The sequence below is a fragment of the Calypte anna genome, chromosome 7 (genome assembly GCF_003957555.1).
Source record: "Calypte anna isolate BGI_N300 chromosome 7, bCalAnn1_v1.p, whole genome shotgun sequence".
NCBI classification, from domain to species: domain Eukaryota; kingdom Metazoa; phylum Chordata; class Aves; order Apodiformes; family Trochilidae; genus Calypte; species Calypte anna.
In genome coordinates, this window is record NC_044253.1 from 565,573 (window position 1) to 580,000 (window position 14,428).

Below are 14,428 nucleotides of genomic sequence, written 5' to 3' on the forward strand. Positions count from 1 at the left end.
TCCATTCACCTGACCTTTGGGCACCCTGGAGCCCTCCTGGGCTGATGGCAGGGTGTGCTGCTAGCCAGACATGCTTCACCAGTTTAGCAACACGGAATGTGGCTTGTAGAGGATGCTCTGTGTCCCTCTGACACCATTACTGCCCCGGGGGGGACCCACTGCCAACTCACTGGGAGCCCCTTAGGGTTCCTTATGCTCTGGGACAGATACCAGGACAGTGACACAGATAGACAGACAAGTGCTGGGGAGGGTTTGATGGCCTCACAAGCCTTTTCCAACCAAAACAATTCTGTGATTACATATATGTAGATAAACTTTATATATATGTATATATATATATATAATATTAAAGAATAATTAAGAAATAGATAATCTCATCATTATCATGAAGTGACAGGGCAAGGTGGAACGTTTTTAAGCTGAAACAGGGTGGATTTAGATAAGAAATTAAGAAGAAATTCTTTGGTGTGCGGGTGCTGAGCCCCTGTGCCAGGTTTCCCCCAGAAGCTGTGGCTGCCCCATCCCTGGCAGTGTCTCAGGTCAGGTTGGATGGGGCTTGGAGCAACTTGGCCTTCAACACTGCCAGGGATGGGGCATCCATCCCTGATGGGCAGGGACTGGGCCAGGTGGTCTTTAAGGTCCCTTTCCATCCAAACCACTGGGTGAGTCTCTGGCTCTGTGATCTGTAAGCATTTTACATTCCAGTCTGTCCTCCACTTGCAGTATTTGGATTCCCAGCCTATAATCTCACATCTCCTACCAAAACATCAAGCTGAACCATGTCAAGTTACTTTGAAATCTTCCTGAGAGAGAGCTGAGAGTCCATTGGCAGCCCTCTCTCCCTCCTTCCCTCCCCCTGGCCATGACGTGGGGCTCTGGGCAGCCATGGGGTCTCAGACCCCCCCAAAAAAGCAATACTGAAGGGAGGCAGGGCAGATGTTGGGGCTGCTGGGCCACTGGCTGAAGGCCAAGCCCTGCCACACACCCAATATTGGCCCCTGGTCACAGTTATTAAACACCCAACATCCCCGTGTGGAGCCATGGCAGGAATGATATAAAATTTCATATAGCTACTGTGGTGTATAAACAGGCTAAATCCCTATACATTTTAAACCTTCAGCAGTCTAAAGGTTAAAGCCTGTCAGCTGGATCTCCCAGATTCCAGGACGGAATGGAGAAGTCAGGCCAACTCCTCATTGTACACCAGTGATCAAACATCTCCTCATTACACTTCAATATTGTTGCCTCTAAAGGTCACCAATGCTGAACATAATCACACAAAATCAAAACTGCAAACTTTATATATCATAGAGGTAGTAAATAGCTCGGAGGTTTATTTTCTGGTGCCTGAACAACATTCTGAGCCCATTTATAAACTCCTGGGTGCTGTGGCCTGAACCAAGCACATTTGCAGTGACTAACTAAAGCTTCAATTAAATCAATTTCCTGTAAAAAATATTCAAAATAATTTATTAGGTCAGTACCAACTGGTCTAATCAAGCAGTTGTTCCCCAGTAACTTTAATTTGCATAATTAAAAAAATAAATTATTATTTAAAAAAAAACCCACAGATTTTTAAGAAAACAATTTCCAGGTCAGACTCCTTGAAATGCTTTGTCCTTGATGTAAAGAGGACTCTGGAGTTTATTGGGAGGCTCCTGGGCTGTGCTACAAATCCTGTATCACTCCATGATTTTCCTAGTCACTGCTTTTCCTCAGCATTCCTTCAGCCCGTGGGTCAGCTCAGGAGCCAGGGAGAGCAGAGCCCCAGCTCACAGCACACATCCCACCTGGAAAACTGTGTCCTGCTGCCTTCAGATGAGATGGAGGGTGGGAAATTTAGATCTGGGATGGATGCTTTTCCATACTAAGGTCAGGCAAGAGAGGAAAAGGGAGATGGCTGGGTACAAAGGGCCATTTTGGACTCACGGAGGAAACTGAGAATTTTGCAGCAGCCAAATTTAGTTGCCAGCCAGTTGTCAAATGCAGCTCAGGGCACATGTGAAAAAGGAGAAAATATAAATCCAAAATATTCCAGCTATCAGATGGATGCACTTTTCAGAGGGCTGTTCAGCCAACCTGAAAAAAAAGATCTTTTTTTCCTTAAGAAAAAAACACCCCAAAACCAAACAAATCCCAAAACAACCAGGAATTTTCATGCCAGCCCAGGGGGAAATGATTTTATGTCAGTTTTCAGCTCAGCCTCTGTACCCCTGGCCAGAAGGTTCTGTCCTGGCTCAGGGATGTGCTGACACAGCCCTGTCACACAGGTCTTCCCACTGCTTTCCCAACTCTGGGGCAGGAGGGGTGAGAGCATCCCTACGGGAACAGCCCTCAGGGACCCTGCTCTGGGCTCAGCCCTCTGCCCTGCAAAAATCCCCTGAGAAGGTGGCTCAGTCACCCAGTGAGGCATCAGGGCTGTGGCCACATGGCTTAAGCTCCTGGAGATAACTCTCAGGTGTGTTTGTTAAAAGCTGACCCTCAGCAGCTCATTTCAATTGAGGTGCAATGTCTGACTGCCTGGTTTCTCCACCTGCAGGGTTTGCTTCCCCTCTGCCTGAGGATGCTGCCTGGTAAGTAAGTGTAAGAGCTGGGACCTGACTGCCACCTGCTATATTGCTGCTTTGGCAAAGTGAAGACTCAAAGGAGATGAAAATCCCCATTAATAAGATTATCACCACACATTCTGATAACTAAAGCCATGCCACCAGGCTGTCCTTTGCTCCTGACCTCCCTGCTCCCTTGCCAGGCCCCACTCCCAGCCACCACTCCTTGTTGAACACCTCAGGTGTGCTCACCCCCCTTACCCTGTGTCCCAGCAAGCCAGGTGAGCAGCTGCAGAATTCAAGTGAGCACTGACCACCCCAGAAGAGCACCTCTGTGTGGGGCAGGGTGGGCTTTAAACCCCAAGCCCTGCCTCCCTGCAGGGACAGGAACAGGAACCCTTCACCTCTGAGCAGTTGGTCCAGCCTTTTAGAAGAACCCTTCACCTCTCAATATTTACCCCAACCTTCTAGCAGGGCTTGGGCTCACACTCACCTTCCCATACAGCCTTGGCTCTGCTGGAGCCTCCTCCTCCTCCCCATTCCTGCTGCAGCAGCAGGAGCCAGAGGAAGCCCAGAGGATCCCTGCTTGGCGTGAGCTGGAAAGCACGACCCAAAAGTCACTTGGAAAGAGCAGAGCAGGTCCCCTAGCAGCACAGCACAGAAATGTGATGCCTTTGTAGAGCACAAAGCGGCGGAGGAGGGCAGAGAACACCTGAGATGAGCCAGAGGTGTGCCAGGACCCCCCCGGCCGCCCCCAGCCCCCAGGCCGGGGTGAGAGGCTGCCCCGTGGGTCGGATGCTGGGCACCCCAGGCAGCCACACGGGCTGGGCCGGCACCAGGAGCGGTACCGGCGGGGCCAGGACCTTTGTTTCCCCGCATTGTCCCCGTCCCCATTCAGAGGCTCAACAAAGGTGTCTGCAGAGCGCTGATAGGGGAGGCGGTCGGTGCCTGCGTCTGTGCGGGTGAAAAGGTTTTGTGTCTGCTGCAAGGAAGTCAAACACAATGCAACAACAGTTGGGTAAATGAAGACGAGGTTCCTTGTTCTCTGCCAGACAGGGACAGGGACCTCAGGCAGGAAAGCCCCTGCCTGGGGCCAGCGGGAGCAGGGGCAGCGGGATGTCCCCCGGGGAAGCGTCCCCACAGCCTCTGACTGCTGCTGGATTCACGCCCCAGCCACTGCTTGAGTGCAAGTCACCCCAGGGCATCTCTGCCAGGCACCCCGGCTCCCACCCCGGTGCATCCCACCCCGGTGCATCCCACCCCCTCCCCACACCGCAGGAACAACCCCGGCTCCTGATGGCTCTGGGGCCAGGGCTGCGGGGGTAGGGCAGGGCAGCTCGGGCGGGAGGGGATGCTTGAGGGATAAATGGATTCATTCAGAGCAGAGCTGGAGAGCACCACATCGATCCCGAGGTTTCAAACAGCTTTTCAAGAGCAGGGCACAGCGGCGTCCCGCCGAGTCCAGAGGTGTTCTTGTCTGGGCTAAAACTCAGTCCCTTGGCCAGCCCAGCACTCGGGACCTGCCAGATACACACACACACACACACACACGGACACACACGGACACACGCACACACACATACACACACACACAGCACACACACACACACACACCCTTCTGCTGCCTCCCTCCTCCTCTCCCCCGTGGAATCTTCCCCATATCATTGATCTTTTCAGGAAAAGAGAAGAACAGACTGGGGCCCCCATCCTCTTGCAGGGGGAGTCAATGGGAATTTGGCTGGGGACTCTCCCGGGAGCAGCCTGAGCCTCCCGTTCCCTCCAGGGAAGCAGCTCGGGGCTCCAGGAGCAGGTTTCACATGGTGCATGGACACGGTGGATGCTGAAGGGATGGAACCTGTTCCTGGGGAGTGAGTGTGCAGGGCCCTGTGCACAGCGTGGGCACCATCAGGATGGGGACCAGCATGGCCAGAGCCATCCCATGGCAGGCTTCCCCCAGAGCAGGACACCCAGTGGGATGCTGAGCACAGGGATGCCCTGATGCACACCAAGCAGGTCAGGCCCTCAGGGAATTCAAGCCTAGAAACAAACCCCGTTTCCTTCTGCTCCTTCCTGAAGGTTTGTTGGCAGCACACAGCCCAGCCAGTATCACCACACACTTCTCATCTCCTCCACCAAAACTGTCTGCATAAACTGGGCTAAAGTCTCAGCAGGGTTGTCAAAGGTTTTCCCATGGCTGTGTGCTCTCCCATGATGGGGGTATAAACCCTCCCATCTCCCCAGGACCACCACTCCAGGGGTCCTCAGCAGGCGATGTGCCCTTCAACACTGCCACAAACCCAGGTTGAAAACCAGGCAGTTCCACCCATGTTCCTATTGAAAGCAAGGAGGTGGCTGGGAGAGTAAAAGGGATTCCCATCTGTGCCAAGGGATGCAGAGACAGACCCCACACTTCTCAGGAGAACTCTACAAGAGTCACACTGATCAATACACAGACATGTCAGAGCTGGTGCCATACAGATCAGAGCTTTGCACAACCCCGTTTTGCTGCTTTTTACCTTGACAAAGGAACCAGGTTTAGATGAATAAATCTGTAACTAGACCACACACGATTATTAGGCTTAATACCAATTGTCCCTCATTAATGTTTCAGAGGAGCGATTAGCATTTTGAGGCAAACAAGGTGTACTTAGTTAGTGAGACATGACCCAGCTGTCATTAAATTATATCTATGATTAATGATCTTCAGAGGCAGAGAGCTTAAAGCCTGGGCCCTGGTGAAGGAAGGGGGAGAGAGGGGGGGAGGAGGTAGGATGGCTGCTGGACCTGTGTCTGGAAACACCACCCAGACAGCTCACAGGAGTTACAACAAAAAAGGGGTTTGAGGACATCCCCGGGTGCTGCTCCTGCTGCAAACAGAGCCCCAGAGCACCAAAGGCACTTTTACACCCAAGACACCTCGGGGCACAGGTCTAGGTCTGCTCCAGAACTGGTCCCAGCAGTAATGGTGAATTCAGAATGGGATCATCCCCAGCTATCCAAGATCAAACCCACGTTTTTTATATTTTTATACTCTTTTTATATGTTATGTTTTTTTCAGAGAGGCCAGCTGAGGAGCTGAGCACTGCTGTGGGGACCTGGGCTGTCACACTGCACCATCCCAAAGAGAAACCAGAGTGCATCAGCCCAGGTTCTGATAACAACACTGGAACTGTTTGAGAAGCACCCAGCACCTCCTCTGCCTCTGCCAACCTCTGGGGTGGGGAGAGATAATGGGGACAGGGAAGGGATGGGAAACATTTGTCATGACAAATGTTAAAATATTCAGAGGGGGGGGAGGAAAGTCATTTTTGCTGCCAAATTTTAATTTAATTAGGGATTGTTTGGGTTTTGTTCTTTTTAATGTGGTTGGTTTCTAACTGCTCATTGAGCAGCATCATTGCCACGGCAACGGGCAGCAAATGCCCTTTGCAAGCTGTGCAGAGAGCACCCTGACATCCCCAGGCCTTGGTCCCTCACCTGCCGAGGGGAGGTTTGTGAAAAGAGAACATTACAAAGTCTCAGAATAAATTAGGATTGGGGTTGTCCTCCTCTCCCCAGAGCTGAGCTGGAAGAGGAGGAAGCAGGACTGGGAAAGGCAGAAGTGAACTTCAGGTGGCTCAGCCAAACCACAGCCCTCACCAGCAGTTCTGTTCCCAGCACCAGCTCCTCCTGCTGCACACACCAAAGAGAAACCTTGGAGAAACCTGGCTGCCCCCCCTGCCCTATAACAGCATCACCAGTGGGACACGTCCAGGAGCACTGGGCAGGGCACGGAAAGCCCATAGTAAGTCAGAAAAGACAGAACAAGAGATGAAGGTCACTCCCTTACACAGGGAAATAAATCACATTGTGCCATCAGCTGGGTTTCTGCAGCCACTCATAAAGCAGAACACTGCTGAGTGATTTACTGGCAGGTGATGGGCACAAAACACTCAGGCTCCAAGGCACCACAGGTCCCAGGGTGCCCACCCCAGGCTGACCCCTGCCCATCACCCCTGCCCTGCCCCAGCTCCTGCTCCTCTGGCCCTGCCCGGGAGGTGCCTGCTCTCTGCACACTCACTCTGCTGATCAGATTTTGACACTTTTTATGGCACCCTCATCACCTCTTGCTCAAAACACTGAAGATGCTGCAGTGGAAAAACATCTGGTGAGGGCCCTGCCAGGGAAAAACAGAGACAAATTTTACATCCATTGGACACTTTCAGAATAAAGTCAAGGTGCCTTTTTTTCCTCCTCAAAGAGAGGATACAGGCACATTTCTGCTACACCAAATAAATACTGAGTGCTTTGTGGGGCAGCAGGTTGGCAGGGGATGCACAAAACAAACCCTGCCTCCAGTCAAGCAGGCCTGGGCCACGTGCTCCTCCACAGAAGGGGATGCTGAGCAAAACCAACAAGTGTTAAAATAACAGGGCAGAGCTGGCAGAGAGGTTGTGTTGCTGAGAGGGTGGAAGCAGCCTCGAGAGTATAATAGGTTTTAAATTGGAGACCTCTACTTAAAACCCACAGGAAATAAGAAGGGTCAAAAAGGCAAAAATTGCACAACTGTTATATTACTTTAAAAGACAATCTAATTTCTCCTCCAGAAATTGCTGCGGGATTTTTTTTTGTTTTGGTTTGGTTTTTTTTTGTTTATTTTGGAAGATGTCTTTGACAAAGGATGTCATAATTCAGGTCTGTCTCTGAATGAGAGGGTGGCCAAGGGCCCCCAGTTTTATTCAGCTGAATTGTTTCCATGAGCACACAGCAGAGCTCTGGCATTTCACAGCACCCGGGCAGCCCAGACCTGGAGGAGAGGGAACTGGGAAACACAAATTGTGTTGGGAGGGACCTGCTAGAGGTTGGTGCTGGGGTCCCTGAGGAAGGACACAGAGCCAGGGCACGAGTGTGGGTGTCAGAGGAGCCTCAGCTCCACCACAGGGTGGGCAGAGAGGGCACCAGGGTGATGCAGGAGCAGCAAAAGTCCTAATTCATGGGCTGAGCCCACGCTCCACCACTGCAAATTCAGCTGGCAGAACTGTGGACACATAGGGTGGAAAAAGGAAAATGTGTCCTTTTGCTGAGTCACAGCCTTCCCAGCCCGGGCTGGGGTTTCCTCCTGGGTTTCTGCAGCACCCTGGAAATACCAGGCTGGTGATGGAGAGAGGAAGAGGAAGGTCCCTGTGCAAACACTTCTGCTTTCTGCTGCTGCCCTGGCACCAGGGGAGGCTGAGGGGCTGGGACAGGCTGGTGGGGAAGCCCCGGGGTGGGGATGGCCACGGAGCAGAGCTGCCAGCACCAGGGGCTGGGTGCCCATGCTGGGATGTGACCTTTGCTGCAGGGAGGGGTTTGGCCACCCCCTTTCAACCCGTGACTTCCAACCACCCCCATCCTGCACCGACCCAGCCACAGCTCAACCCCAACCCCATCCTAACCCAACTCAACCCCACACAACCCCAACCCCATGCCTCCCTACCATTCCTCATGACATGGTCTGGACTTCCAGTCTGTTTTTCCAAAAGCTGGGAAACCCTAAGAAATAGAAGGGATGATATATATGAAGTTTAACTCTCCTCCACACATTTTAGAAGTTTTCTCTTTTTCTGCTGTCTGTAACATTCAGCCTCTTGATCAAAATGTCTGATTCTACAAGTTTGTTGTTTGATTTGATTTGGCTTGATTTGGTTTAGTTTGTTTTTTAAAAAGTTAAGTTCTCTAAATCTTTCCTTGTGTCAGAGCAACACTGCCTGAGAGGACACAGCAGTTTTCTCCAGGGCATGCTCAGACCCAGTGTAAAGCCAAGGAGATTGATTTCAATCCCTGGTGCTCCCCTCAGCTCCCCCTTCCCAGCATCAAAGGAGCAGGGCAGGCTTAACAAGAGAGCTCAAGTATCACCACTCTCTCCCAGCCAGGATAGCAAAGTTTCTCTGCTGTGCCAAAGCATTTGTCTGTCCTCTGCAATAAAAGAAAACCTTAGTGATGCAAATTTTCTGTAGACTGAGAGGACTTCTTTTACACTTGAAATACTATTTTGTATTTCCTTTTTTTCCCCTAGTAACTTACTAATTTGCAATCTTAGCAGGAGTGTGGCTCAATTGCAACCCATAAATATTTAACACCACTGGAAAACAATAATTTTCTAACCCAAAAAAACAGCATTACAGAAATTAAACAATTGCTAAGTGACCACTGTGCTTTTTCATGAATCCCATCTACTTTATTAAACCCAGACAAGCCAAGATAGCCAATTACAGTGCACTAAAATGTACCATCGACTGCCTGGGAGAGGCTATTATATTTTCAGCTTCCACGTAGTTCAATGGAAATTAGAGTTAAATGTGTATTTTGAATGCAATAGGTTATTACTATGAAGTTAATCATACCATTACTTTTTATTGTGGGTTGGTACAGAGAAGCTGGAAGGGACCCTGGCAGAGGGGGACAAACGAGGAGGGCTCAGCCTGCTGCCCTGACCCCAGGGTGCTGGGCCCCTGCACCCTCCTCCCAAACTCTGCTCCAGTGGTGTCACTTGTGGAATTTGCACTTGACTTTTGCAAACATTAAATGTTCTTGTCACCGAGAACTAATTAAGAAATCTGGACCACTATTGCTGAGCTAATTCTGTTCGGGTTGACTGCATGTTCAAATCTGACTCTAGATGCTCATCTAATGTATACTGTGACCAACTATTTCAGTTGGATTAAGGTAATTACCTACCTCAACACTTCTCTGATACATTTTACAGTAATGGAATCTGAAGCTTTTATTATGCTTCTCCATCTTCCCTTCAGGGGACTGGGAGGGTGAAGCTGTGCTTGAGGAGGGACGAGCCCAAGCCCCATCACCAGCCCCCAGGACCCTCAGCCCTCAGTTCCTCGCTTGGGGTGGGAGCCAACCAAGTGCTCCAGGGTTCTGTAAGGCATCTGTAAGGCATCTGTAAGGTGTCTGACACACAAGGAGCCACCAGGAGAGGTCCCAGGCCCTGGGACCTTCCCCACAACCCATTTACCACCATCACATCCCATGCCCCCAGCCCCACGCCTGCTCCTTGTGTCAGTCCCTGTGGCTGGAGACAGGAAACAGGGAGACAGGTTTCCCACTGCCCCAAAACACAGGCAGGGGCCAGGAACTGCTGGAAAAATTATCCTGACTAAAGCAAACCAGCCACCATTTCAGAGGGGAGCAGTGAGGGAACACAGACGTGGTCTGTGGGACACTGGCATGTCCCCTGCATCAGACCCCCCTCTGGAGGAGAAGTCACCACAGCTGCACCCCTGCCTTGGCCACAGGGGCAGGGGGAGGTCCCTCCCTCCCAAAGGGTGGGTGGTGGGGGGCAGATCATGAGCTGGGCAGAGGGGAAGGGTCCCTGACCCCAAACCAGGTGTGAGGGGGGTGGTGGCTGCCCATCCACCTCTGGAGGAAAGACTCAACCCAGGGAGACACAGAGGGCTCTGGGGGCATCACCCAACCCACGCCACAGGGGGCTTTGACAAGGCAATGTTGAAAGGGCTGGAATTTCTTCCTGAGCACACTGAAGCTGGGAAGGGCAGGGACACCATGCCATGACCTCTGGTGTTTTCCCAGCTGCAGAGAGATGGGTACCTTGGAGCCTTACCCCAGCCTGCTCCAGACCAGTACCCAGCACAGCTCTGACTGAGCAGCAGTGGATGGGGTATGGTGTCCTTTGGCCCCTCCTGGCTTCACAGGAGATGGGGAGAGCAGCAGAGCCACTGAGGGGGTGATGGGGATGGAGTTCTGTGCTCAGGGACTTCCCACACTTCATATTTCTGTGAAATGTCTGAACTCTGCCTCTCTGTTCTGCTGAAGTTATCTTCTTGCCTCCTATTTGGTGGTTTGCAGAGCTGATGTCACAGCTTCTGCACTTCTCTGTTCAGTGCCCAGCACAGAATGTTGTTCAGCAGTTTGGGAGGGGGAAGATGATGAAAGTACTGGGGCATTTCTGAAGAGACAGTATCAGATTATCCTTACTGCACGTGGTGACTGCATTACCAACCATGCTGAAGACCCTGTAGCTATTTCTAGTCACAGGAGACACTGTGCCAAGAAGAAAGCTTTCTCCCAGAAGAGGGTTTAAAGATGGGGGTTGAACATCTCAGCACACATCTTGCACTCTCTCTGAGACCTCCTGTCACTTACAAAACAATCTCTGTGCTGTAATCTCCTTTTGCAGTCATTACAAACCACAACACTTCAAGAATAAAAAGGTCTAAGTGAAAATAAACTGGGACTTACTTTTCATAATGTCACAGCGAGGAGGAACAACACAAATATGCCAGGTTTTGTTTTCCTGAGTCTTCTGGGTCTTCATAACCAGGGCTACTGCTGGTGGGGACTCTCACATTGGTGCTGATGTGGCTGGAGGTGTCTGGCAGAAGGGCTCCTGCTGTGGGCTGGAGGCCATGGGGTGTTCCTTCTGTCTGCATCCAGCTGCCTGGAATGTCCTGGGATGGGTGGGAATGCAGGTGGAAGCATTAGAGAATAGATCAGCCTCCCTCCTTTTGCTGCTGGTGCAGCCTGGGATGTAAGTTTGGAATATTTTTTACAACTCACAACCCAAGGGAGAGGAAGCAACCACAGCAGCTGCCCAGCCCAGGCTGCTGGGAGATGGGGGCATTGGGCAGCCCATCAACCCCTGACTGCATCCACAGCTCAGGGGCACAGCAGCCTCCAGGGGCTTCATGTGATGGACTGACAGCAGCTGGTGGCTTTTCCTGCCTTCAGGGAAGGCCTAAATTGGAGATGGAGAAGGGTGGGATGGGGAATGTCTTCTGAAAGTTGCTAAAGAGAGGAAGGAAGAGCCTGAACACACAGGAAGCCTGAAACCCCAGGAAGGTGATGGGCAGATCTCTGCTGGCCTGGTGGAGGGGGACAGAAGGATGGACACAAGGTCTTTCCATGCTCCACAGCCAAGAAGCTCAGTCAGATGAGCTTGGCCTTCACTCCCCACCCTCCCTGTTACCCATTAACAAGTGCCATTTATAATGGTTCTTTCTGGGAGGTGGCTCCTCTCCCTTGGGAAACTGGATTGAGCTCATTCCTCAGACAACACAAACTGGGCAATAACTTTCAGCCCCTTCCCACAAACCAGACATGAGCCAGCCAGCTAGAACTGAAAGCTCCTCCAGAGCCTATTCCCAGCTCCCTGGAATTCCCAGTCCCTCCGTGGCTGCAGCACAGACACAGGAGTGCCAATATCCATCAGGTTTCCCTGATCTGTTCCAGCACTGCCCCAAACGTGGGGTGCAGCAAGGCCCAGAGCAGTTGTTCCCCTCAAACCTGCTCTTAAAGGGATTTATTTATTACACAACACAGCCTGCATTGGCACCCCAAAGAAACCACCCCAAAAACTCCCGAGCACAGAGCCCAGCAGGGCAGGGGGGGTTGGATAATGACTGAAAACCAGGCAGGATGGGCCCTGTCACTTTGCCTTCCCTTACCAAGGGGAGGGACAGCTCATAAATTTATCTTTTCTTTTTTTTTTTTTCTTCTTTCCGTCATCCCGTGATTAGAGCGAGGATACAACCACAATTTAGCCCTTTGGTAGAATTTACTTCAGTGATTAAAATAACTGCATGGAATTAGTGCAATTCCAACGTTATTTTTCATCTCGAGTGGCAGAAAATCATCGCTCCTGGGATAATTCTTAACCTAACAGAATGACCTCTGAAATACATCCAAAAGTTTTATGATTTCCCCCTTCACGCTCATTTAATGCAGCCCAATTGTTTAATCTTAAAACGAATACATTCCAAATAAAGCAATGCAGTTTAAAGCAAGACACTGTAGGAAATAATTAGGTTGCAAGTTCTGGAGGCTTTAATACGGTTGAAATTATATAACAATCTTTGCATTCCCTGTATGGTCCTATTAAATGCAGTGGGCTTGATGTTGCTAGCTGTCAGGAAGCAAAATGAAAAATAGTTTTAATAGCTGCTCTTTGACCTGTTTTATATTTTATGTCAATTATAACAGCACACAACCATGCATAATTATGAAGCATGGATGCATTAAAATGTACACATAATTTGTGTTCTTATGGCAACCATTGCACTGGGATCGAGCAAACAAACCCATGGCTTCCTATTGTTAGTGGAGGTGACATCAGCTACACCAGAGCTCTGTCTGTCTGCTGCCTTTGTGTCCTCTGAAAAGGAAAACCCCCCAGAGGGGCAAGCAGGAGGCAGGGGGTAGGAGTCACCTGGAGTGGCACAGTCTGACCCTGCCCAGAGCACAGACACCTGAGGGATGGGTTTCAGTCACTGTCCCCAGCATCTGTTCCCCTGGTGTCACAGGGATGGGCACCTTGGCTGCTGAAGCATGGGGAGAAAGATGAGAACATCACCTGAAAGCAAAGTAACCTGCTGGGGAAAACCTGCACAGGTAAGGGCCTGAGTTTAAAGTGATTATTTAAAAAATTGTCCTCAGGTCATGGTCCCAACACAGAAAATACTTGTATGTGAAGCAGAAAACGCTGAAGTCTTCATGCTGCACATAAAAATATGAAATGGTTGTAAAGCAGAGATGCTGTGACACGCAGGAATCTGCACCTTCTGCAGCAGTCCCAGGATGCCACCAAGAGATGCCACACAAGCATCTCTCCTCACATCCTTTGAGGTGCTATTGGTGCAAGTGATGAGACTGTGGGGTTATGTCTCTGCCCCAAGAACCCCAAATTTCTCCAGGGAACACATTTCCTACCCCAGCACCCCCTGCCCCAGCACCCCCAGGAACACTTGGGATCTCACACTTCAGCTTGGGATCTCACTGACACTTCCAAATGCTCCCATTTGCAGGGCTGGCACACATCACCCCAGCTCCTGTCAGAAAGGCAACTTCACGGAGAGGCTTTTTTTTTAAAAAAAAAAAGAAAAAAAAAAGAAACCTGTGAAATCCAGAAAATTCATCCTCTGTGAAACCAGGGTGGATTTCAGCAGGGATCTTTCTTATCCAAGTCATCTGCTGGTGTCACCATCTGCAGAAGGTTGCAGGGAGAGACAGGGCAGCAAGGCAGGGCTGCAAGCAAGGGAACCTCCCCTCATCCACTCAGGGCTGGGAGAAGCCCAACTGAAGAAACACAAAACACGGGGTGAGTGCTGGCAGACACCTCCCTGCTGCTGGCCCTCCCTCTGCCCAGCCCCACCACTGCCCTGCTGGGGTTGGGACATCAGGTCCCACCTGGGCAGACCTGGGCAGATGGCATCAGCACCTCTGGAGGAGGCTTTGGGGAGCAGCAGGAGCCCCAGGCTTGCTTGCTTCCTTCCTTCCTTCCTTCCCTGGGCAGGGATGGATCCTGGGCTCTGTCAGACAGCCCCACTGCTGCTCTGAGCACACCTGAGCCCAGAGCCCAGGCCTCTTGTTTGAAGAAAAGTTGTCAGATCAAACACCTTGTACATCGATTGGGTAGGGAGGGGGCCTCGTGCTCTGCATTGCAAATCCCTGCTGCTCCGAAAGGGCACGTGTGGAATTTCATGGAGGATCATGCCTTGGACTGAGCCCCCAAGGAGAGGGGTTTGGGTGTCCACAGGATCCCTCCCCTTTCAGTCTGTTTCAGAATTACAGCTTCAGAACCCCGCTGGTTTCAGCCATACACAAACCACACCTGCAAGGTACAACTCTGATATTTGGGGTCAGCTCTGTCTAACACCCCTTCCCAGCAGGAGGAAGCTGTGGGAAGGAAATGTGTTCCCTGCCCTGCACAGGGGTTTTCCCACCCCAGAGCAGACACTGAATAAAAAGGGCAGGACCCAGAGCCCTGTCCTGCCCTTCCTGGCCACACTCTGCTGCCCTGGGCACCATTCTGGGGGGCTGATGGCAGGGGGGACAAAGCTGCCACGGCCCCTCTGTGCTGGGCTTCCTGCCAGCAAACCAGAGGAATGGCTGGA